The 26,815-nt window shown below is 43.8% G+C and overlaps 1 protein-coding gene across 4 annotated transcripts in view; it reads right to left on the bottom strand.

Annotated features, from left to right (window-relative positions):
* The window catches only part of LOC127004029 (protein inscuteable homolog), a 225,072-nt gene that overhangs the window by 35,870 nt on the left and 162,387 nt on the right, over positions 1-26,815 (bottom strand). The window contains exon 1 of one of the 4 annotated variants that reach the window (XM_050871257.1): positions 13,127-13,294. The exons of the other annotated variants lie outside the window; for them this stretch is intronic. The gene's annotated coding sequence lies outside the window, so the exon portion shown is untranslated. Of the gene's footprint in view, positions 1-13,126; positions 13,295-26,815 lie in introns of those variants that run through there. 4 annotated transcript variants of the gene reach the window in all.

Below are 26,815 nucleotides of genomic sequence, written 5' to 3'. Positions count from 1 at the left end.
TCAGCGGCGGCTTTGTGTGTCTGGCGGCTGACTGACGCGCCTTCGTTTCGCAACCACGAGGACTCGACCTGCCAGCGCTACCGAACCAGGAGGCGAGGAGAGAAAGGAATGAGAATAAGAACTGGTGCAGAAGAAGGAGGAAATATATGAAGCAGTAAGAATAGGAAGTGGAAGATGAGCAAGTGGTTAAGAAGTACTAGGAACAGGAGTTAATGAAGACGGAGGAGGAAATATACGAAGCAGTAAGAATAGAAAGTGGAAGAGGAGCAAGAGTTAATGAAGACGGAGGAGGAAATATATGAAGCAGTAAGAATAGGAAGTGGAAGAGGAGCAGGTGGTTAAGAAGTACTAGGAACAAGAGGTAATGAAGACGGAGGAGGAAATATAAGAAGCAGCATAAGAATAGGAAGTGGAAGAGTAGGGGGGGAGGAAGCACTGAATAAGAGCTGGTGCAGAAGGAAAATAAGTATAGAGGCCGTAAGAATATTAACTGAAGGAGGTACAGAAGAAGTAAAAACAGGAAACTGGAGGAGGAGCAGGAGATGAACAAACACTAGGAATAAAAATTGCTGAAGGAGGAGGAAAAGTATAGAAGCAGTAAGAATATTAACTGAGAGAGGTATAGAAGAAGTAAGGTCAGGAACTGGAGGAGGAGCAGGAGGTGGAGCAGCATTTAATAAGAGCTAATGCAGGAGGAGGAACAGGAAGCAATAAGAATAGGATTTGAAGGATATGCAGGAGCAGGAGAAAATAAAGAAACGGTAAGGATACGAGGAACATAGAAAGGTGAAGGATTAGTGAAAATAAGACCAAGAATAGAAGGAAATATAGAAATAGAAAGAATAGGAGGAGGAATTGAAGCCGGAGCAAGAACAAAAATAGAAGAATGACTGGAAGGAGATGACCGACAAATACAAATAAAACGATAAAATAAACATAGAGGTATAAAACAAGTGAACGGAAGGAGACCAAACGAGGCAAGGAAGTAATATGTATTCACACACTGTTTTTCTCGCTTTGCCATACCCATCACTGTCACATCCACGTACCTAAACCTCCCTACTCCCCCAAGTTATCCTCTCCCACTCCCACCAGGTTAGTGCCTCACCCAACCCCGCAACTCCACAACCCCGCCACTCCACAATATCTCTCCATCCTGTTACTACTTCTTCTCTTTGTCGTTCTCTTTAACCACCTGCTCAGTTCCCGCATCCCCTCCCAGCAAGTCGGTCCTACATTCCCCCTTTCAGTCCTTCCCCAAACCCTACAGCTCTACAATCCCTTCTCCCATCCCCGCTACCCGTCATCTACATCCTCCCTTTCTCGCTGCCTTCACGCCCTGCCCGTCGCTCCCTGTCACTGCCCCCCGCCGCCCTTCCTTTTGCTGTTGGCGCAGTGGTCGGCCCTTTATCAGCCCGGCGCGAGGCTTGAGGTCCTTGAGTCAGTCGGGCACCCGCAGCTGAGGGAAAATGGCGTAATCAGGGAAGTCGATCTGATATTCCTTAGCAGGGCGAACAGACACAGTGGCCCCGTGGTGTGTGGGAGGAATGGGAGCGGGGGTGAAGGGGGGTTTGAGAGAGAGAGAGAGAGAGAGAGAGAGAGAGAGAGAGAGAGAGAGAGAGAGAGAGAGAGAGAGAGAGAGAGAGAGAGAGAGAGAGAGAGAGAGAGAGAGCGAGACAGAGAGAGAGAGAGAGAGAGAGAGAGAGAGAGAGAGAGAGAGAGAGAGAGAGAGAGAGAGAGAGAGAGAGAGAGAGAGAGAGAGAGAGAGAGAGAGAGAGAGAGAGAGAGAGAGAGAGGGGGGGGGGGGCAGGGGTAATGGGGGCAGGGGGCGGGGGGGAGGGCAGGGTTGACAGGGGTTTTGGAGAAGGGGAAAGGGGAAAGGAAGATAAGTGTGAAGGTCTCTCTCTCTCTCTCTCTCTCAGTACTTATGGAGGTATTTCCTAGTATTCCCTAATGTTTATTTTCACGCCGAGACCTTAAAAGAATTAGTACCTTAAGAACTCCCTCAAATCACTCCCTTCCTCCTCCTCCTTCTCCTCCTCCTCCTCCTCCACACTTTCAAGGATTCACATGCTCAAGAGTATAGCTGAGTAATTTCTTCCTCCTTTTCCTGTTCCTGCTGCTCCTCCTTCTCTTAAAACACTAACCTACTTGAGTTTTTTTTTAATGTTTTCTTAGTGTCTAGTACTTAAATTTTTCACATTCAGTTCTTCAGCTTTATTTTTTATCCTCCCCGTATCCTAGTCACTAATCTGTTGTGTGTTGTTTTTATTCATTTAGTTATTGTTTATTAACCCTTTACATTAGCTAGCTTCCTTGTATTTTTTCCCCTTATATTCCTTCTTAGTTGCTGCTGTTTCTCAATAACTAAGACATGATTTTTTAATCTTCCCAGTTTCGTTCTTCTCAATCCCTAAGCTGCTTGTGTTTTCCTCTTTTAATCTCTTCGTTGCTGCTGCTTCTTCGTACTTTGAATTTTCAGCCTTGTTTTTATTTTCCTCATTTTACACTCTTTGCTTTTTCTCCTTTTTTATGTGAATCAATTTTACTTTTATATTCTATTCGTTGCCAGTGAATGACATACCAGCCCCTGATTCTGCAACATTCCTTCCGCTCTCGTCTTTTCGTAGCGTTTAACAACTCAAAAAAAAAAAATGTGTACAATGCACTCTACTTACGCCAGTCATTATCGCACGCAACATTTTCTTTAAATGGTGCATACAGTGTAAAAACTATATGCAGATTTAATAACAGGTAAAAATTGAGGTACACAATCGGTAAAAATAAATGCCAAGTCAACTAATATACTACTAACTAATTACTAACCATACAGCTCCTACAAATAAAAACTCCTACAAAACGAAATATGTAAAATTATTAACACAACAGCTACCTAATTTATACGATTACCTGCTAAACTTCATCGTTCCCAAGCAACTCCCTCTTAATAAATTCCGGCGAAAGAAGTGATGAGATCTTGCTTTAGAAAATATGACTCTCTTTTTTGTATGATGAATGTATATAGATTAAATTCATTCTTTCCTGCTCACCCCCCCCCCCTCCCCGCCCTCATCCCGCACTGGCCCTTATAACAGATTAATTTCCCCTTCATACCTGTGTTTAAGATCTTGATAATTGAAGGTGTGATACCGATCTGGACAGGTACGTAATACTTATAATATCTCTCTCTCTCTCTCTCTCTCTCTCTCTCTCTCTCTCTCTCTCTCTCTCTCTCTCTCTCTTCCTCCCACTACCACCAACACCAGTACCAATGTAAATCTCTAGCATGCATTGCCTAATTTTGAAACAACAACCGAAGAAGTCCTTAAAGCTCTCCATTCACTTAAAACAAATAAAAGTCCTGGACCCGATAAAGTATATCCTATACGGCTTAAAGAAACAAAGAGCGAAATACTCTGCTCCCTCACAACCGTATTCAATTATGTCCTTGCGACAAGGTATCGTTCCTTTGGATTGGAAAAAGGATAACGTGACACCGACTTTTAAGAAAGGAAACAAAAAAATACCAGGTAACTACCGACCCATTAGTCTAACTTCAATTGTAGGTAAGCTACTTGAGAGCATAATTAGAGACAAAATTGTGAGTTACCTCGAAAGCCACTCATTAATTGGGGATTCACAACATGGCTTCTGTAACAAAAGATCCTGCCTATCAAACCTATTGACCTTTTATAACGACCTCTTCTCAGTTTATGACGTAACCAAATCATTGGACGTAGTCTATCTTGATTTCCAGAAAGCGTTTGATAAAGTCCCACATCATAAATTACTTTAAAAATTAAAGCAAATAGGTATTGACGGTCAAATAAACCAATGGATCGCGAATTGGTTGAGCAACAGACAACAAAGAGTGGTGATTGATGGATTTAACTCAGAGTGGGCGCCGGTCACTAGTGGCGTCCCTCAGGGCTCGGTTCTTGGCCCAGTGCTCTTCATTATTTACATCAACGACGTGGATGTTGGACTCAATAATCGCATTAGTAAATTTGCAGACGACACAAAGATTGGTAACTCGGTTCTCACTGACGAAGACAGGCAAAGCCTCCAAGAGGATTTGCACAAAATTTCATCTTGGTCGGATAGATGGGAGATGCCCTTTAACGTAGACAAGTGCCAGGTCCTTCAAGTTGGAACAAGAAATAAGAAGTTCGATTACGAAATGCGCGGCGTTAAACTCACAAGCGTTCAATGCGTTAAGGACCTGGGGGTCAAAATCGCGTCAAACCTCAAATTCTTACATCAATGCATCGATGCAGCAAATAAAGCGAACAGATTGTTGGGCTTCATTAAAAGAAACTTTTTATTCAAGAATAAAGATGTAATACTTCCGCTCTACAATAGTTTAGTCAGACCCCACTTGGAATATGCGGTACAGTTTTGGTATCCTCACCATGCAAAGGACATTGCTAAATTAGAAGGTGTTCAGCGTCGGGCAACAAAAATTATCCTTTCCTTGCGCAACAAATCCTACGAAGAAAGGCTTTTCACCCTTAACATGTTCTCTCTTGAGAAACGTCGCCTCCGAGGAAAACTGATCGAATGTTTTAAAATACTTAATGGTTTCACGAATGTAGACAGAACAAATTTGTTTATGATAGATGACACTTTGCGAACGAGGAACAATGGCATAAAACTCAAATGTAGACAAGTAAATTCAGACTGCACCAAATTTTTCTTCACCAACGTTGTAGTGCGAGAATGGAATAAGCTCCCACCGTCAGTGGTCCAGTGTAACACGATTGACTCCTTTAAAAACAAGCTCGACCGTCACTTCCTTGAACTCAATATTAACTAGAGTAGAAAAGCAACGTTTTGGAGCCATCTGATTAGTGTAGATTCACTTAGGTTTAAGGACAGACCACCTAGTCTGGACAATGGGGTCTGTGTGGTATGATTTTCTATGTGATTCTATGTAATTCTCTCTCTCAGTCTCTCTGTCTCTCGTTCCCCTCCTTTCTTCCTTCGTTTTCTTTCCCTTGTATTTTCTGTTCTCCTTTTTTCCTCTCTCTTTTCCCTTTTTTCTGTTATTCTTCCTTCCTTGTCTAGCCGAGGGATCATCTGATTGAGTGGTCGGGTGACTGACTAACTGACTGACTCTAGAACCCACATTTTTAAACACATTCACGTCTCAGTTCGCCTGTTTACAAAGCCTCGCGTGGAAGTTGCTGGGCTTTCAGTGGACTGCTTTGTGATACCAGTGATAGTTTGACACGACCTCTGCAACATGAACTGGAAAAATAACACCCATGAAAACCCGGTTAATCTTCTTTATGGCCTTGGGAAATAACCGTTGTGGGAGCCCGATATGTTTAAGAATATGGACCTATAAAAAATTAAAAAATAGGAAGGCGGGAGTGCCAAGAAGACCCTAAACTACCTCTTAATCTCCTTTTTCCTCCTCCTCGTTCTCCTTCTCCTTTTCTTCCCTCTCCTCTTTATCTCCTTCTCCTTCTCTTCCTCCATTTCCTTCACATCATTCTCCTTCATTACTACTTTAAGTCAACTGCCTCCTCTCCATCGTTCGTGACTTCTGCGGGTACGGAGTGGAGCATGAGGAGAGATTTATTCATCCCGGGTCAAGGTAAAGGAGAAAGGAAGGTGATGGAGAGGAAGAGGATGGGGAGAATGGGAGAGATAGGGAAAGAGAGGGATAGGAAGAAGGGGAAGGGAGGAAGTAGAGGGGAGGAAGGGGATGGGGAGGAAGGGGATGGGGGAGGTAGAGATGGGGGAAAAGGGGGATGTGGGTGGAAGGGGGGGGGGATTGGGGAGGAGGGGGATGCGAGAGAACAATCTGGGAGCCAAGAAACACACACACACACACACACACACACACACACACACACACACACACACACACACACACACACACACACACACACACACACACACACACACACACACACAGACACACACACTCAATCACTCACCTCATGAATCACACTCGTATCGCAGATCAAAGACGATAACACACAAAGGGAAAGAAGCAAACAGGAAGTGACCAATTCTCGACTGACCTCACTTCCCTCACTCCCACCCATCGATCACTCCTTATCGCTTTCACAGTGCTCAAATTTATCTTTTACAAATTACTATCTAGCTTTATCTGATTGTTTTTACTTCTCAGCGACACAAACACAATGATCATAACCCATAGTAAAGACAAAAGAGTAAGAAAACTATTGTCATTTCTTCTCATTACCTTAATCTTTCCACTCACAGATAATAACAGTAGAAAAAATAGCGGTCTCAAACTCTTTTATCGAAATTCGTTAATCTGAGCACCAATTGTGTTTCTCCTTATCCTATTTCAGAAATCGAAGTAACTATGCTCTTGCTTCCTTTCCGTTTAACTAAACCCTATTGCTCATGGAAGATACAGGAATATTATCGTCCTAAACAATCTTTAAAAAAACGCTAAAGTCTCCACATGAGAAATATGTGTTGGTAATGTATGCTCACGTTTTCCTTAGAGATCATATAGATGTAAACTTTACCAAACTAAATAAAGAGCGTGAAATCAAATCACAGAGAGCCCTAGCGTCCATCTGTCACTCGTCTGTCACTCGTCTCACTCTGGTTTATACAATTCACCACCAGATGGCCGTGATGGAGCCTGCAGCCAACAGGAGCCGTGACGAACTTCGAGGTAATGAGGAACACACGTCAAAAGCTTGCAAGGGATCGGCAGCAAAACAGAAAGGCGTGGGAGGTATGAGACGCAAAATAATGATGGACACCAAGAAGAAAGTCCACGGAGCCCGGATTAGACAAAAACACCACAAATTGGAAGCTCGTGAGACTCGCTCGCTTGGCAGGTATAAACAAACAATACGAGGAAAATAAATAAAAGATTGGGTGGTATGAGGGGCACAAGGTTGATGATAATGAGAGCTGGGGCGTAAGTCAAGGGCTCGCTCGATCGGAAGAGTAAACAAACAATATGAGGAAAAAGAAAAGGTTGGGAAGCAGGTGGGTACAGTATGGAAATGAGAGCTGAGAAGAAGGTCACATGTTCGGATCACACAACCATCACACGACAGAAAGAAACTCATAATATAGTGAAACGAAACAGGAGCGCATTTGAGGTGGAAAAGAAGCAGAGTTTGTAAGAATGAGAACAGGAGAGTGATCACAAGAACCCCAAATAATACACAACTTCCACACATCAAAGGCTCGCAAGGAAGGCATTTATAAACACTGAAAATGGAGGAAATAAGAGAAGGTGCGGGCAGGTGAAGTGGAGGAAGAGGTAATAAATAATGAGTGGGGAGAATGAGGTCACGGGAGTCTGGATGATCGCTAGCCAGCAAGGAGAATGAGTCCTGACATCCACTCACGACTTGACGAAGGAGCGACCGACACCCAGACACCCAAGACCTCCTCCGCCTCTCCTCTTTTTGACCAGACGAAGGAATGGAGGAAGAAAGGCGGGATTGAAGGCGAGGTTCCGAGAGGTGAGGCAGGTTAACTAGAGGTCTGCAGCGCTTTCCTCGATGTCTTGGAGTTATGCGGCGATAAATCAAGTCATGAGGGAAAGGAAATAATATAACTTAGGTACATACGCCGGCCAGACTTTTGCCTAACGGGTCGACATGTGCAACGTTACCAGGTGATCGTACTCAACTCATTGCAGGCCCTAAACTGTCGTACACACAAAAAATAATGATATTCAGTTAAAGTTCTTGTTAAAACCGTTAATTACTGATGTTTTCTTGCATTAGTAACAAGTTAGAAATCAGAAAATACAATGTGGAGAGGTCGAGAATCTGGTTACGCTGGTCATGTGTGTGTGTGTGTGTGTGTGTGTGTGTGTGTGTGTGTGTGTGTACGTGTGTGTGTGAAGAGATGTTGTTTTGGGTAAGCTTGTGTCTTATGGTCTGTCTGTCTACCTGCCTGTCTGTCTGGTCGCTATTTTTGGCTCTTAAGTTGAGGTGTTACTTGAATTTAAAACCCACAATCTTTCCCTTTCACTTTCTATTCCATCATCTTTTTTTTTTTCTTTCTTCCTCGCACTATCATTTTTTTTTTACTGATTTTCCTCAAATTATCATCACCTCGTCGCCTCCTCTTATTAACCTTCTTTCTTCTTGCAAGTTTTGTTAATTTATTTGTCTTCTTTTCTTCCTTTCCTTTTCATTTCATTCATTTCACTGTCTGACCCTCTTCTTTTCTTCAGTGCCTCTTTCTTCTTCCACTCCCTCTTCTTCATCAATCCTCACTTTTCCTCTCTTCTCTGACACTCCTTTCCATTTCACTGTCTTTTCCTTTTTCTCATATTTTCTTTATACGTCTTCTCATTTCCTCTCTTCCCTTCTCTTTCCAATGTCTTTTCTTCGTTACTTTTTCCTTTTCTCCTTTCTTCCTCGGCCTATCTTTCCATTTCAGTGTCTTCTTTTCTCAATAACTCCTCCTTCTGTGTTTTCCTATTTCCTCTTTCCCTTAACCTTCCTCCCTTCTCGTTCCGGTGTCTTTACTTCACTAATTTTCCATTTTTTCCTTTCTTCCCTCATCTACCTCTCCAATTCACTTTCTCCTCTCCTCAATAACTCTACTACTAGTCTTCCCTTTCCCCTTTCCCTTAGCCTTCCTTCATTCTCTTTACAATGTCTACTTTATCTTTACTTTTCCTCTCTTCTGTAACCTTTCATTCCATTTTAGTGGCTCTTCTTCTCAATAACTCTTCTTTACCACGAGTCTTCCCTAACCTTCGTCCCTTCTCTTTCCAGTGTCTCTCCTTCATTAATCTTCCCTTTTTCTCTCACAGTCTGACCCTCCACCACTCTCCTTCACCCCTACAGCCCTTTCCCAGGTGTAAACATACGAACCGCCCACCTGGCACCTCCCACACTCACCCAGGGGGGCCAAAAGGTCACCCACGTACAGGTGCTGACGAAGGTGTGAATACAATCAAGACAAGGTAAACAAATGACGCAACGCAACCACCTCGGCGACAAGATATACGCAGCACAAGGGAGGGAAACACATACCCAGCTTGACACCAAAGAATGTGGGAAGGATGATACTTTGCTTATATCGAAAAGAGGAACACGAAAGTACAATTATGATAATGTAAGTAAAGCAAAACAACTACCTCGGAAACAAGATAAGAGAGCAAAATATGTATAGCCTGACCTCAAATGAATAATAAAGGCTCAGAAAATAATATGGATGATGGAAATAAAAATTCTGACGATGCCTTGAATATACACGAAACAGATACCAAACGAACTGAATTGAATGAAAGTCGAACGAATTGACAAGTAGCAGCGTTAGTTAGTGATATGCCATAATCAAGGACAGTGCATTGACAACTTCGAACAGTGGAGCAAAATCATTACTTTAGGTGGAAAAAAATAGAAAGACCATATGCATAAGAGGAGAAAAAATGTCTGCGATGATTGCCAATGAATAAAATGGAGCGAAAGTATATTAAGAACATATTTTTCCTGTTAAGTTCAAAAGTATGCAGAATGAAGAGGAAATAAAGGAATCTAAGGAAAAAAAGAAGAAAAAGCGAACATAACATTAAAGAGGATCTAAATGAAAGAAGATATCAAAAATACTCGTGTTTGGAAAATTATACACGTGACTTTCAAAGCAGAGAAATTAAAAAAAAAACTAAAAAGGCAGACGGAACACACACACACACACACACACACACACACACACACACACACACACACACACACACACACACACACACACACACACACACACACACACACACACACCATCAGTAGTTTCTCGTTCCCCATCGCATTATTTCATGCTTTCACATTTTCTTTTTACAAGTTCCGCAGAAAAAGCAATATCAGCATCTTTTTATTTTTATTTTAGCCTTTGAGAAAATCCTGTGCGTGTATAGGTATTAGGCAAACAGGGTATTAGTGGGTTTCTTTCTCTTTCTCTCTTCTCTCTCTCTCTCTCTCTCTCTCTCTCTCTCTCTCTCTCTCTCTCTCTCTCTCTCATATACCTCAATACCTCATTTCTCTCTCCCTCCAAATATATCTCATGACACATAATTCTTTTCTAAAACTCTCCACATTTAATATTTTTTTGCCTTTTACTTCCCTTCATTAACACATATTTTCCAACTATCACTTCCCATCGCTTTTCTCCTTTATAATTTCCTTTTTTTTCCATGAGTTTTTTTCCTCTCCTGCTCTCATATTTTTTTTTTCTTGCCATCCTCCCATTTTTTTTTTTTATTGACTAAGTGGACCTTTATTGCTACCTGTCCGTGTTACCTTCTCTTTCCCCTATTATTTCCTTCCTTATCATTTTTGCTCCCTCTAATGTTCTAATAATTTTTTCAGCCCTTCCCTCCTTTTTTTGCAGCAACAACTTATTTTTACATCTTTACAGAACACCTTTTTCTTACCTGTAATTTCCTTCCTCCCCTTATCAGTTTTCCTCCCTCTCCTTCCCTCACCTATTTTTTTCCCTGGTCCCTTTCTCCTCCTCCATCATTTCCTTGCCTCACCAGCTCCTCATTCTTCACCACGTCCCTCCTCCCTTACCTATTTTCTTCTCTGGTTCTCCCTCATCACCTTTAATTCCTTCCACTTATCATTATCTTCCATCACTATCACCTTCGTTCCTCATTATCTTCCCTCACCATCACTTTCACTTGAGTAAGACGTCACCTCTCTTAACATTATTCATCTTCCTTTCTTCCTATAACTCACTGCCTGCCTCCTTCCCTTCCTCCCTCCCTTCTTCTCCTTCTCCTCCTATCCTGCTAACATTTTTTTTCTCCCTTTTTTAACCTTTCCTTCATCTTTTCTCCTCACCCTCCTGTTTTTTTTTTGTTTCTTTCTTCATCTCGTTATTTTACCTCCTTCCTTCCTTCACTCCTTTTATCCCTAGCTCCTTTACCTCTTTTCCTCCCTCCTCCTCCTCTTCCTTTATCCCTTCTCATCCTCCTTATCTTTTTTTCTTCCACTCTCATTTTCATATTCTACCTCCCTATCTCCTTTCTTGGCGCCTTTCCTTGTTCTTCCCTCCCTACTTAAATCATTTCCTCCCTCCTCTTCTCTCGCCATCGCTTCTTCCATTCTCTTTACCTCAGTTACTTCTTCTCTCACTTCGCTTCTCTCCTTCCCTCTCTCCTTCCCTCCCTCCCTCCCTCCTTCGCTAATTACTCGCGGCCTAAAGCAAATATGGTTATCGATTTCTCTTCATGATCCGCAAGAGTTACGAAACACACACACACACACACACACACACACACACACACACACACACACACACACACACACACACACACACACACACACACACACACACACACCTCACGCCATATTCGTCTCTCACGTGGTAGTGGACGGGAAAGGAAAATGACAGGCAAGAAAAAAATATAAATAAACGAGTAAATCATATAAACAAATAAATCAGCGTTGAATGTAAATATTGGCAGGTAAAGAGTGAGGAAAGAGGAGAAAATGGCCTTAGGGAATGAGGGGAAAGGGAGAGTGAAATGGTGAGAGTGAGTGGGTGGAGAATGGAGTTGGAGGTGGTGGAGAGGGTGGATGGGGGTTACAGAGAGTGGAGTCCAGATGGTGATGGATGGTGGAAGGACATGGTGCAGTAACAGTAGGTGGAGGGGTTAGTGGAGGAGTGGGGTGGAGGGGGTAAGAGAAGGAAGTGGTAGGTGTGAGGGGGAAGGTGAAACGTGTGAAATCCGAGACGTGAGGAGCTGTCAAACTAATGAAAAATAATAATTAGCACCTCTCTAATTTATGTGGTGGCGGAGGTGATGGCGGTGGTGGCGGTGGTGGTGGTGGTGAGGATGGTGGTAGTGGTGGTGGTGCTGGTGGTGCTGGTGGAGATGGTGGTGGTGGTGGTGATATTGCTGTTTTGTAGTGGTAATAATGTTGGCGGTCATATTGTTGTTGTTGTTGTTGTTGTTGTTGTTCATAATGGTAGTGATGATGGTGTTATTCTTGTGTTTGTGATGATGGTGGTGTCTGTGGTGACGTTGGTTTTGATATTGGCGCTCTGTGGTGGTGAGGGGGAGGAGGTGGTGGTGGTGCTTTTTTGTGATGGTGGTGGTGGTGGTGGTGTTATTTATGACGTTGATGGTGATGGTGGTATTTTCATAATGGTGGTGGTGGTTATGGTGTTTGTGCTGATGGTGGTGTCTGTGGTGGAATTGGTGTTATGTGGTTGTGTTGCTTTGCTAGTGGTGGTAGTGGCGATGGTGGTGGTGACAGTGTTGGCAGCGTTCTGGTTGGTGGTAACGGGGGATTAGATATGCCTATTTGTCTGTGCTTCCAAGACTTGAACCTCAGCGATTTGGGTAAACGTGTGCAAATCTGAGCTTATGTAAATGAACACGTGTAGGCTTCTCGCTTCTCTGAACATCATCTTCTAAACTCTTTTCTTCTCTCACAAACGATTCAATTATATTCACTAGCAATAAATCACGACTTTAACACAACCAACACAACCCTCCTTATACCATTCTTTTTCACCCGTTCATTCATCCATACGGCCATCCAGCAACCAACCAACCAGCCAGACACTCAGGCATTCATCAATTCAATCACTCAACCACTCATCGACGCAGTTAGTCAACCAAGCAACCGAGCAACCAGGCAAGCATGAAACCACTCATCCACGTAGCCAGTCAATCAAACGACCAGACAACCACGTAACCACTCATCCATGCAGTAAACCAAGCAACCGAGCAGCCAGGCAACCATCAAAGTACTCACCCACGCAGTCACACAAGCAACCGAGCAGTCTGGCAACCATCTAATCATTCATTCACACAATCAGTCAACCAAGCAACCAGACAACCATCTATTCACTCATCCACGCAGTCAATCATCTAAGGAACCGAGCAGCAAGCCAGTAACATAATCACTCATCCACGCAGTCTACTAAGGAGCCAGGTAGTTATCCATTATCGAATCATCCGGCCACTCATCTACGCAGTCAGTTAACCAAGCAACCAAGCAGTCAGGAAACCATCTAACCATTAAACCAGGCAGTCAACCAAGCAGCTGTTCATCCGCCCCTTCACCAAGCCAACCCGATATCAGCAGGTCGGTGGCAGAAATGCGGAGACGTCGAGGGAAAAAAATCAATATTCACTGACCTAGAAACCTCGGCCGCAGGAGCTTGCTAAACGAAGGCTGGGCCCCGCCGGCTCCCTCCCGCGGGTGAGGGGTTAACGAGACCTCCTGCGGCGCCGAAAGGTAAGCAGCCGGCGCCCCTCCATACCCAGGTAACCTTATCTCGCCCTTAATAGAGAACACGGCTCTGCACTCTACCCTTGCCGCGCAGCGAGTGTGAAATCCAGGTGGAAAAGTATGTGTGACCGGCCATCGTCCCCCCTCCCCCTACCATTACCCTCCCCAAACCCTCCCCCTCCCTTCCACATGACCCCCTCCATTCCCCCTCCACCCTCATGCGCCAACTACCTGCCTAAGAGCCTCAAAGTTATGCGGCAGCCCTTACAGAGGTCAGACCGTTTATACGAAGCCTCTCATGTCCTGTTTCGCCTACCCACGAGGAGAGGATTGAAAGAAGGATCGAAGGCTTATAGTAACGACACATGTGGGTTCCAATACTAAGATGTAGGTTTATCAGTGACCAGATGCTTTCCCTGGTAAATATTCAGTCACAGAAGCCAGGGTGTAAACAGAAGGAGGGTCAAAGGAGAAGGAAAGTACAGTGTATAAGAGGAGGAGGAGGAAGAAGAAGAGGGGGATAATGGACACACACCACATGGAGATAACTTAACCGAGATTGAGGGATTAGAAAGTCAGGCGACGTTCCGAATGAAGGTGAAGGGCGAGAGGAAAAGGGAAAAAATGAAGGAGCAGGAAAAAAATAGGAAACAGAAGAAGAAACCTTTTGGCCTAACCGACAGATGGATGGACGTGTGTATATGCGTATGCGATTAGGACACACACACACACACACACACACACACACACACCAGGGGACAAAAATCACATACCAAGCCGAAAAAAACACTTCAGACCTCTTCAGTTACTTAGTTTCATATTTCACGTCCTACTTCCCCTCCTTCCCTCCTCCCCCACGTCACCTACTCTCCATCCCCTTCAATCCCTTCTCCCTCAACTCTCTCCATCCTAAACCTTAAACTGTGCGGGTGGGGAGGAGGTGGAGGGGAAGACGGTGGGAGGGGAAGAATCTAAGCAAGCGTACAATGGAAGAGGAGGTAAGAAACGAGGTGGAGGATTTGATGGAAGGGGTATAAGGATGATGGAAGGGGCTAAGGGGGTGTCGCAGGTGGGAGATAATGGGACAGAAGTGGGTAATGGATGGTGGTGGTAGTGGTGGTGGTGGTGGGGGAGGGAGGGGTGGGGGGGTTGTGCAATAAGCGAAGATTTAGACCAATAGAATAATTCATCTGATGGAGATCGTAAGGTGCAGGTGTTTGTAATTGTGGCGGCGGTAGTAGTAGTAATAGTAGTAGTAGTAGTAGTAGTAGTAGTAGTAGTAGTAGTAGTAGTAGTAGTAGTAGTAATGAGAAGATGATAAGGAAGATGAGGAGATGAATGAAGGAAATGAAGATAATACTGATGAAGAACGAAAGACAGAGATAGAGAAAGTACAAGAAGAAATGGTAGTAGTGGTTGTAGTGGTAATAGTAAGCAGTAGTAGTAAGAAGAAGAGAAGGAAGACGAGAAGAAAAAGAAGATAATGCAGATGAAGGAGAAGAAAAAGACGAGACAGAGAAAGAGAAAGGGCAAGAAGAAACGGGAGACAGGCAATTAAAGAGAAAGGGAGAACAGAGGAACGTAATCTTAGCATTCGGAACCCAAGACGTGAATTCACAAAGGCATTCAGACGGCCTTTCAATCCATCCCTACACACACACACACACACACACACACACACACACACACACACACACGACATTTAAACCACGCATGACGCAACTCTTTTTTTTCGGCCCATTGCAAAGGAGAATGCTTGCCTTTTATCTTTATGCACATCACTTACACGGGTCATTTGCACGCACACACGCACACACACACACGCGCACACACACACATAACCCTCTCCCCCCCCCCACACACACACACACGCACACCACACACACACACAGTCACACACACTCACCATAAACTTAAGCCGGTAATGTTTATGAGACAATTGGACTTTAGTATAAATCTCTTAGACCTCCCGAGCACTCCTCTCTCCCCCTCCTCCCCTTCCCCCTCCTCTTCCTTAGCCTCCTCGTCCTCCTCCTCTTCGTAGTCATTATTCTCAGCCGACATGGATTCACAGGCGGGCGGTAGCAATGTGGCGTTGTGCTGCACGGCGTTTTGCACTCCCCTCGCTGCTCTTTACACCAAGGAAACTGAACGAGGCGCGACTCACACACGGAGACTGATTTACCACCGTCTACGAGCATGCTAGGACGAGGAGGAGGAGGAGGAGGAAGAAGAATAGGGAGGAGGAGGAATAGGAGAGCATTATAGTGGGAGGACAGGAAGACAGGAGGAAAGGACAGAAGGGTGGGAGGACAGGAGAACATGAGGATAGGAAGAAGGGATGGCAGGTGGAGAGGAAAGAAGGAGGGAAAGAGGAAGGGAGTAGGTAGAGAGGAGAGAAGTAAGGAGAGGAGATTGCGAGTTAAAGAGAGAGGGAGATATAGGGTACGTAGGTAGGGATGAAGGCATCTTTCTTTTTTTATTTCTTATTTTGAGTCTGCAGCATCTCTCTTTCTCTCTCTCCCTTTCCCTCTCTCTCTCTCCCCCTCCTCCTCTCTCTGTGCCGCAAGATGAACGGCGAGAGAGATAAGATTCGCGAAGGAAAGGAAGTCGAGGAAGCAACACAAACACAGGTGATGATTTAGGCAGATGTGTAAATAGTTGTTAGTCAGTTGTAGGTAAGAAGAAGAGATTAGCATCGTAGGTGTGTAGCGTCAAGCAGGCAGCCAAGCAGGTAGGTATGAAGGTGGGTAGGTAGGTAGGTAGGTAGGCCTTGAAGTGGGTAAGTGGATGGGCAAGGTGGGAGGACAAGGTGGGTAGGAATGATGGTAAGAAGAGGCGGAGGAGGAGGAGGAGGAGGAAGAGAGAGAGAGAGAGAGAGAGAGAGAGAGAGAGTGAGAGAGAGAGAGAGAGAGAGAGAGAGAGAGAGAGAGAGAGAGAGAGAGAGAGAGAGAGAGAGAGAGAGAGAGAGAGAGAGAGAGAGAGAGAGAGAGAGAGAGAGAGAGAGAGAGAGAGAGAGAGAGAGAGAGAGAGAGAGAGAGAGAGAAGGAAGATAAAGAGGAGTAAGAAGAAAAGGGGGAAATCACACCCACAGTAGCTTCCTTTCTCCCTTTTGTGGCAGTTTTCAAGGCAAGTCGGTTAACTCCCTTATTAAGAACACCCATTTAAGGCGAAGGTATGGAGGGACAGAGAGAGAGAGAGGAAGAGAGAGATGGAGAGACAGTGAGACGGACAACTAAAAAAAAAAAAAACACACAGGAACAAAACGAAGAAATAATGTTTGAGAATACGAAAGATTAAACAAGAAAGACTGACCGAGGATGGGGAGGGAAGGGTGGGGGGGGGGGGGATGCGTGAGAACAGAGAAAAAAAGGAATTGAAAAGATGAAATGTTAAAGTAATGCACAGAGAAATAGAAAAAGAAAAAGAAGTAGCCCTGTGACTGACCGAAGAGGAGGAAAGGCAGGAGGACACGAAACTCGGAGGGATGAAACTAAAAAGGAAAAAGGAACTCGTGATAAAGAAAGAAATAACAGAAAAATTAAGGGGCGAGAAATCTACATGAAAACAGGAAAAGTGGAAGTAATGACTTGGGTGGAGCGGGAGGAAGAAGAGGGCGAGGAGGAGCATAAAAATCAGAAAATATACAAGAAAATACATTAAAAAAAGATAACACCCAGAAAATAGTAGAGAAGGGACCAAAGTAATTAGGAAATGACTTAAACGCCAACGAAGTAAAAAAAAATCAGTAGAAACATTACATGGAGAAAACAATGAAAATAAAACAGAAAATGAGTAAAAATATGCAAGATTGGAAGAAGAAGAAGAAGAGGGTAGATTTGGATAAGAACGAAGAATACAGAAAGAGGAGGAAGACAGGACTAAGAGAAGAAGGAGGAGGAGGAAGAGAAGGATATGAAGGAGAAGGAGGAGGAGGAGGAATAATGCAAAAAGAGAGGAGGAAGGACAAGGCAGAGAAGGGAAGACAAGGGAAGACACAAGACCACACTGGGAACTCCTTGCGTTTGAGTGTCCAAAAAATATATCAAAGTCAACCAACAAGGACGAAGAGGTGTGGATGTGCGTAAGTGTGCGTGTGCGTGTGTGTGTGTGTGTGTGTGTGTGTGTGTGTGTGTGTGTGTGTGTGTGTATGATAAGATCCTCCTGAAGAGTCTCCGGTAGGGGCTGGAAATGACGTTGATCCACCTTGATAAGAACCTTCCCCCTCGCTACTGTATAAGGCGCCTCTCCCCACCCCCCACCCCCCACCGCAGCCTCCTCCTCATCCTCTCCCTCTTCTTCCTCTTCTTCCGCCTTCTCCTCTTCTTTTTTTCTTGTTCCTGTTCTTATTCTTGTTCTTCTCTTCCTCATCCTCTTCCTCTTTTTCCTCTTCTTCCTCCTCCTCCTCCTCTTCTTTTATTCATGTTCTTCTTATTATTCTTGTTCTCCTCCTCCTAATCCTCTTCTTCCTCTTCTTCCTCCTTCTCCTCTTCTTTTTTTCCATGTTCTTGTTCTTATTCTTGTTCTTCTCTTCCTCATCCTCTTCCTCTTTTACCTCTTCTTCCTCCTCCTCCTTATCTTTTTTTCTTGTTCTTGTTCATATTCTTGTTTCTTCCTCCTTGTTCCTCCTCCTTCTTTTAATCTTTTCCTTTTTTTCTGCTGCTGCGTCTGCTTATTCTTTTTTTTTCTTCCCCCCCTTCTCCTCTATCACTAAGATTTTTCCTCTCCTTACTTTCTTCTTTCTCCTCCTTATCTTCACCTTCAATTTTCCTTCATATGTCTTTCCTCATTTTCATTCTGTTCCTTATTTTCCTCTCTTCGTTATTTTTCACTATATTCATTTCAACCCTTTCTTCTGTTTTCTTTCCTATCTTACGATCTTCATCCTCCCCTTCACCTTCTCCTTCTTACCTTTGTCTGTTACCTTTCATCCCCCCTCTTCCTTACCCCTTCTTCCGCCCACGCTCTCTTACTTGTTAATCCTATTCCTAAACAAACCATTCCCCTCACCTTTTTATTTTATTATTCTCTTATTTTCTTTCCATCCATCTCCCCTTCTCGCTCATCCCTCCCTTCCCTTCCTTCAGCTCGTTTCTTCCTTCTCATTTATCATCTCGCTCTTGTTTTTTCCTTTCTTCAGCTCTCCTTTCCTTTCCCTCTTTTCCATCTTCCCCTATTTGCCTCTCCCTAGTTTCTTTTCATCCTTCCTATCATTTCCCTACATCGTCTCCTTCTCCCTCCATTTCCTTCCTTTCTTACCCTATATTTCCCCAAGCCTTCCTTTACTTCTCCTCTCTCCCGTTCTTCCTTTCCTCTCTTCCTTATACTTTTCTTCCTCCTCGTTCCCTTCCATTGCTGTTTTGCCCTTCCCCCTCCTTCATTCCCCCTATTTCTTCCTATTCGTCTCGTCCAATCTCTTCTTCCCTTTCTTCTCATATTTTTTTTCCTTCTTCTCGTTTCCCTATGGCTGTTATGCCCTTCTCCCTCCTTCCTTCCCCTATTTCTTCCTACTCGTCCCGTCCAAACTCTTTTTGCCTTTCCTTCCTTCCTTCCTTTCTTCTTCCTGCCCTTCCTCTCCCTTCCGCCTGGCAGCCACCCATCCAGAAGTTCCAGGCTCTCGAGGACTCCAAAAAATGACCCTCTTCCTTACCTGGCCGACTCAGGTATGGCGGGGCTCCTCTCTGTCCAATTAACTACAGGTCAGTCGCGTCTTCACAGGTATCGTGTTTTCACCTCGAATTTCGTGTTTGGTTTCTGTTTCCTCGTCGATTTACTGCTTTTATTGGAGGCTACACGTTTTTTCTTCATTATACGTCGGGGTTTAGTTCGGGGTCACGTGCTCCACTTCACAGGGAGGACAGAGAGGGCAGTAGGTCAGAGGGTGAGTGGGTGGAGCCTTGGATGGCCGAGAGGAGTGGGAAGAACGAGGTGGAGAAAGATGCGGAGGTGGATGAGGATGAGGATGCTGTGTTAGTGGAGCGACGAATAAGGTGAATTTTACCAAAGAGGAAAAGAGGAGGGGGAGAAGAACAAGGATAAGAAAGAGGACGATGAGGATGCATAGGAGGAGGAGGCGAGGAACAGGAGGAACAGAAGGACGAGGAGGAAAAGGAGGACAAGAAGGAAGAAAGAATATGAAAAAAGAAAAGAAGAAAAAAATATGATGATGATAATAATGATGTGATGGTGATAACGATGATTTTGATGATAATGATGATGACGAAGAAAACAAAAAGCCATATATAGACAGAGCAAATACGAATATAAAAAAAAGTAAATCAACGAAAAAGGGAATACGTCGGACACAACAAAAATCCACACACGAAAATAGAAAACGACAAATAAATAAAAAATAAAAAAGCCCATCCCCCCCAAAAAATACACACGTAACACCAAAAAAAGAAAAAAATAGGTCAGCCAGATAAACAGCCACCCACAAAGAACTCATAAACAACATGGAAAGCAGGACAAATAAGGAAGAAGGAAGACAATTATATTCTCAGGTAAAAGTGAGACAAATGAAGCTAATCAAGATGGACGTTAATTAGTAAAGGTAAAGGAGAGCATCACCTGAAAGAGGAAGGAGGAGGAGGAGGAGGAAGGAAAGAGACGAACGAGGAGACCAAAATGGAAACGAAAAGGATGAATACTAATGAGATGAAGAGTAAAGAATAAGAAAAAAGAAGAAAGAAAAAAAGAAAAAGAAAGTAGAAAAAGAAGTGACAAAAAAGAAAAAAAGAAAAAGGAAAAATAACTGCAAAGACCACCAAGAAGCGAAGGAGAAAGCAGACGAGAGAAAGTACACGGAGGTCCAAATTTGGCAACAGAAAAGAAAAGAAAACGTGCCAAAGAAAACGAAAGTGGGATTTGCAGAGAGATTATTCAAAGTAAAAGTGGAGTGGCAAGGTAACTCTCAAAACGGATAAGAGGTGGCGCGCGTGTTCCCTTCTAATCAATCTCTTTAACTCCGTACAAAATGTTCCGCGACTTCTTTTTATTCCTCTTATTCTTTTAGTATATGTATATGACGAAACTTTAAGCCGTTTTCCCTGCACAGTCACAGTTTAATATTTTACTTATCCTCTTCTTTCCTCTTCTTTTTCTTACGCACAGGCCAACCCATATAATCCCTTTTCCTCTTCCACTTGCTTTTTCCACTCATTTTCCTACCTTCCCGCGGTCAACCCATCCGTCTTTTTCTTCTCCCTTCATTCTTTCTTCCTCCGGTTCCTTCTTCATCCTTTTCCCTTCCTTGCTTCCGTAAATTCCACCCATCCGTCTTCTTCCTCCTTCCTTCTCTTCTTTTTCCTCTTCTTCACTTCCTTTCCTTCCTGCATCCCGCTCATCCATCTCCTTCCTTCATTCTTCCTTCTGCTCCTCCCACTTCTTTTTGCCTTCCTTGCCTTTCTTCTTCCTTTTGTGTCTGTTGCTAGTTTCCTTCCTGCTCTCTTCTTCTTCGCTGTCTCCACACAAGGGTAAGCATCCATCTTTTCTTCCCTCCTTTTGCGTTTGTTCTTCCCTGTCTTTCCTCCTCTTCTTCCTCTCCTCCCTTCCTTCCACAGGCCAATGCACATTAATCCTCTTCATTCCTTCTTCCTTCAGCTTATGTTCCTCTTTTCATTCCTCTTCTTTACTTCCCTCTCTTCCCTTCCTCCGGCCCACCCATCCATCTACTTCCTTTCCTCCTCCTCCCCATATTTCCTCTTACTCTTCCTCTTCCTCTTTTTCCTCCTCTTCCTCATCCCAAAGAGCCCCTTAAACGCGATAATGAAGAACATGACACTATCGCAGGAGTGAGGAGGAGGAAGAGGAGGAGGAAAACATGGAAACATGGACTAGCAGGCAGCAGAAAGCCTGTTGGCTCATTACTAGGCTGCCTGCGTTCAGTGATTTAATCAATCCGTTTGAGGAAGGATTAAAGCATCAGTTCACTCGATCAATGCGTTTCTTGAAGGGGCTGTTCCAGTGGCGAACAACTCTATTCGAGAAATAACTCCTGCCGATGTCGGTATTGCATCGCTAGCGTATCATGTCTCCTCGCAGTCGTCTCTTTTCCAACGTGAAGAGGTTGAGTCGCTCGAGTCGTTCTTCATAGGGTTTCGTCCTCAGTGATGGTATCATCTTCGTGGCGCGGCGCTGTACTCTCTCAATTCAATGTCTTTCCTGTAATTAGGAGACCAGAATTGCAATTCCAGGTGGGGCCTTTAACATAACTCCCGGCGTCTTCAAGTCACTGCTGTCTCTTTCCTCTTGCAACATGTAGTGGTTCGCCACCCATGTGGTATATGGTTGCTGTTTCTGGATCCGATATGCATTACTTTACATTTGGTAGTGTTGAAGGACATCTGCCATTTTCTGACCACCGAGTGATCTGGTCCAGGTCTCTGGATAATTTCAGGTCGTTGATATATATGATGTGTCAGATCGTCGCCTAATCCCGCCGACTTAAGTTTCTTGAGGAGTCTTTCATGTGGCACTTTGTCAAAGGCTTTCTGAAAGTCTAGATATATAACATCACTGGGGATATTATCCCAGTTTCATAGATACCTTGGAAGAAGTCAATAAAATGGTTAAAGCATGAGCGCTTGTTCTGAAACCGTGCTGAGCATCGGAAATGATGTTGTGTCTTCAAGGAACCTAACGAGTTTGTCTCTGATGATCTTCTCGAGTTTTTTCCGCCACTGAGGTCAAGCTGATTGGTCTGTAGTTTAGGGCCACACTTTTGTCTCCTTGTTTCCAGTCTTTCGGGACTTTGTTTTGTTGTAGTGACAGATTGTAGATGGCGGTGAGCCTGGGTGAAGTCGTCGGGTCCAGTAGACTTGTTTGTCTCGAGTTTTGTCTAGGTACTTTTCACATCCCGTTCGTCGATTGTACCAATTTCGGACTGGGTATTCTCGACCGTGAACAGACAGACAGAAGTTCCTGTTTAGGATTCGACATTTTGTCTACTGTCCTGTGTTAGTACGTCACTTTCATCTTGCTTTTGTCTTCTTTTGGTTCTTATATACGTGAAGAACTTTTGTTCTGGGTTAGCAGCTCGAGAGAAGTTAAAAATTTTTTTGTAGTCTGGAATCTTGGAGTGTGAGATCTGAATCACTCACGAGTACTAGGAAAATTGTCCTCTAACATTTCGATCTCCAATCATCGTGGTGTCCATGTTGTTGGAAGTTAAAGTCCCCGATAATGACTGACTGTTTGTTTAGTTCAACATATACAGTGTCATATTCTCTGAGTCTTCTTTGGTTATTTCCACGGCAGGGTATTTGTTCTACGTGTAACAGATGACACTCCTCCTTTCTTGTGAAGTCTGTTTTTGGAAATGTCCTTCTTCAACGCTTCGCGGCAATGAGCGGTCCCTACTGGTTGGTTGTTTACGATACTTTGGTGAAGGAGGACGACGAAAAGGAGGAGGAAGAGGAGGAAACGAGAATGAAAAGCAGTAGAAGGAGAAGGAAATGAAAACGAAAAGGAGGCAGACGAGGAGGAGGAAACAAGGACGAAGAAAAGGGCAAAGACAATTACAAGGAGGAAGAGGTTGAGGACTAAAGAGAAGGAAAGCGAGGATGATAAACACGAAACGATGATCAAGACGAGAAAGATGAAACAGAGTGGAGTCAAGGAGAAAGAGAGATAGGCAGAGGGATGCAAGAAGGTGAAAGATAAGCAGGAAGGAAGCAGGAAGGAAGTTAAGCGAAATGAAATAAGAAGAAGGAAAAGAGAAGAAAATAAAAGAGAACAGAACTGAACAGGTGAGAACAAAAAAAAAAAAGGAAATTGGGCTCTCTTTTGACCGCTCCTACGAACTCTTTATTATGGGGGCAGTGTTTAGCGGCCTTTTTTTTCTCATTATTCCATTTTTTGCCCTTGAGCTACTTCCGTTACTGTAAAAAAAATAAGAAGAGAAACAAGTAGAGCAGGTGAGAATGAGGAACCTTAGTGAACCTTCTTAGACGATATTGGCCAGCAGGTAGAGAGGTCAGGTAAAGACGGCAGGTAAAGACGGCATAAATACGAGTTCTGAAGATTCCTTACACTCTACACAACATCTGCCACTCGGAGTACACAAACCTTGGGGCTGACGCGGAGGAGGAGAGGAGGTGAGGGGGAGATGAAGGGGGCAACGGGGGAGGTAAGGGGAAAGCCAAGTATTGATCGACGAGGCTGAGGCCCACTGGATGGCATGCGAACCAAGGTCAGGAACAGACATAATACGAACATAAAAAGTCATATTTCCCATCATGTTGTCAATTACCTGAACATTAATAGATCAGGAGTCGATATTAAAGCGGTCGATTCACTTAAGAACGGCTTTGATGTGTTTCGAAGTGACACCAACATCGTATCGTCTTGTTAATAGTATTTTGATGATGTAGATGACCGATCACTTCACTCAAACGTCGCTTCCATATATATCAAAATGTTAGGCGTGCGTGTCATAAATCACTTCGCCTCGTTACTCGTCTTAATATGCAGCAGTGAACATTACGACCGATCAAATCACTCAAAAATCGCTTCCATATATTTCAGAGAGTCCTAAATCATCATTCCATCATCATTCCGATCATTAACTTCGTAGCCACAGGAGCGCGCGCGTCACTCATGTATTGGTCTTCGTCATATCTCTACGTTCCGCGCGCGTCTCAATCTTCCACTCCTTGTCCCTGGAATGTAACGCTGGCAACTCGACATTTCCGCCCGATCGATAATAGTTAGTTTGTCTTACTTTTTTTACTTGCCCATAAAAACCTTCGTAATTCTTCAGTCCAAATGGTCACTGTGTTATGAGCAGGGCGTGGCGGGAAAGGTGAATGTCTCGTAACTCTTCTGTCCTTTTGTACAACTGTTAAGCATTTGCACGACAACTTAGTCGACTCAGAAGAATTTGTGACCTATTACATATATCTTTTCTCTCTTTGCCTCCTCCTCCTCCTCTTCTTACTTTTCCTTCTTCTCCTCCTCCTCCCCTTCCTTCCTCTTCTCCTCCTCCTCCTCAGCCTCCTTTTTCTCCTACTCCTTCTCCTTTTCCTCCTCCTCCTCCTCCTCCTCCTCCTCCTCCTCCTCCTAAGACCTAAGTAAATAAACGGCCTAATCAGTCTACCTACAATGAAAATATGTGCCACTCCTCAAATTGTTAAGAGGTAATTATACAGAAATACTTTAAATGATTCAGTTGTTTTTTCCTCCTCCTCCTCCTCCCCCTCATCCTCCTCCTCCTCCTCCTCCAATGCATGACGGATCGCCGGCCTCTCCTCTCGCGGTTCACTTTACAACACTTCCAAATTGTCTCCGCTGTAAATGACTGCCTTGGGGGACGATTTATGTCCATGCTGCAGTAATTTATTGAGTTGTGTGTCGAAGGGGTGAAGGGGATTGGAAGGGATGAGGAAGACGTGGTGGTGGAGGAAACATGGAAACATGAACTAGCAGGCAGCAGAAAGCCAGTTGGCTTATTACAAGGCTGCCTGCTTTCATTGATTCAATCAATCCATCAACCATAGAAGTTGCTTGCGGGAAGGATTAAAGCACTTGTGTACCTACTCTTGGATACGTTCAGTTCACTCCCGATGCAGCAAAGTGGAGATCAATGCGTTTCTTGAAGGAGTTGATTGTGTCTGCGCTAACCACATCTGCAGGAAGGCTGTTCCAGTGGCGAACAACTCTATTCGAGATATAACTCCTGCCGATGTCGGTATTGCATCGCTTTGCCTGAATTGTTTTTCCGTTGTTTCTTGTCCTCGGGTTAGTTTTTTGGCGTGAAGAGTTTGGAGTGACCAACATTGCTGAGCTTGTTCAGGTACTTAAAGACTTGTATCATGTCTCCCCGCAGTCGTCTCTTTTCCAGCGTGAAGAGGTTGAGTCGCTCGAGTCGCTCTTCGTAAGGCTTCGTCCTCAGAGATGGTATCATCTTCGTGGCGCGGCGCTGTACTCTCTCAAGTAATTCAATGGCTTTCCATGTAGTCTGGAGACCAGAACTGCGCGGTGGGGCCTTACCAGCGAATTATACAAGGATAACACAACTCCCGGCGTCTTGTATTCGAAGTTCCTCGCTGTGAACACGAGCATAGCATTGGCTTTCTTACAGGCGGACTTGCAGTGTTTTGTTTGTTTCAAGTCACTGTTGATTGTGACCCCGAGGTCTTTATCCTCTTGCACTACCTGTAGTGGTTCGCCACCCATGTGGTATATGTGGTTGCTGTTTCTGGATCCGATATGCATTACTCTACATTTGGCAGTGTTGAAGGACATCTGCCATTTTTCTGACCACTGCGTGAACTGGTCCAGGTCTCTCTGGATAATTTCGCAATCTGTTGTCGTGAGGGCCTTCCCACCCACCTTTGTGTCGTCGGCAAATTTTGAAAGAGTGGATTTTAATCTTATATATAGATATATAGATATATATATATATATATATATATATATATATATATATATATATATATATATATATATATATATATATATATATATATATATATATATATATATATATATATATATATATATATACATATATATATATATATATATATATATATATATATATATATATATATATATATATATAATGAAGAGTATGGATCCCAGCACTGACCCCTGTGACACTCCACTTGTGACTGGGAGCCACTAGGAGGCCTGTCCGTTGAGTACAACTCGCTGTTTTCTTCCAGTGAGCCAGATTGTCGCCTAACCCCGCTGACTTAAGTTTTTTGAGGAGTCTTTCGTGTGGCATTTGGCAAAGGATTTTTGAAAGTCTAAATATATAACATCACTGGGGATATGATTATCCCAGTTTTCATAGATACCTTGGAAGAAATCCAGTAAGTTGGTTAAGCATGAGCACTTAGAGGAGGAGGAGGAGGAGGAGGAGGAGGAAAAAGATGTGAATGAAAGAAAGAAGAAATGAAAGGTAAGGAGATATATAGATAGATTCACAGACAGATAAATTTGGATGAATAAAAAGAGGAATAAAGGGGGAATATGCAGAGGGAGGAGAGGAACAAGAAGGAAAGGGTGATAAGAAGTAGGGGAAAGATAGATAATAAATAGTTTCAGGATATATTGAAGGAAAGGATAATAGAGAAGAGCAGAGGAACAGGGAAAGACAGAAGAATAAAGAAGAAGAAAGAAAGCTGTATAAGGACATAGACGATGATGGAGGGGGATAATAGGGAAGAACAGATATGATGTAATAGGTAGAAAGAGGTAGGAGTTGATGGGAAGAAGAAGAAGAGGAGGAGAAGAGGGCTGAAGGAGGAGAGGGCTGGAGAAGAATAGGGTTGGAGGAGGAGAGGGGTGGAGGAGGAGAGGGAAGAGCTATAAGGAGGAGGAGGTTGATAGGGGTCGGATGCATGTCATAAATATTATTGTTCTCCCTCCCACACCTGTTCTCATATATCTCTTTGGGTTATGGCTCCTCCTCCTCCTCCTCCTCCTCCTCCTCCTCCTCCTCCTCCTCCTCCTCCTCCTCCTCCTAGTCCATGTCCCCTTCCTCCTCATCATCATTCTCTCCTTTTTCCTTCTTATATAACTCTACACACGCACACACGTTCTCTCTATATATATTTATCTATCTACATATGTATCTGTCGCCCTCT

The sequence above is a fragment of the Eriocheir sinensis genome, chromosome 27, assembly GCF_024679095.1.
Source record: "Eriocheir sinensis breed Jianghai 21 chromosome 27, ASM2467909v1, whole genome shotgun sequence".
Lineage (NCBI taxonomy): Eukaryota > Metazoa > Arthropoda > Malacostraca > Decapoda > Varunidae > Eriocheir > Eriocheir sinensis.
Note: the sequence above shows the minus strand (reverse complement) of the source record. Positions and strands in the feature narration are given on the sequence as shown.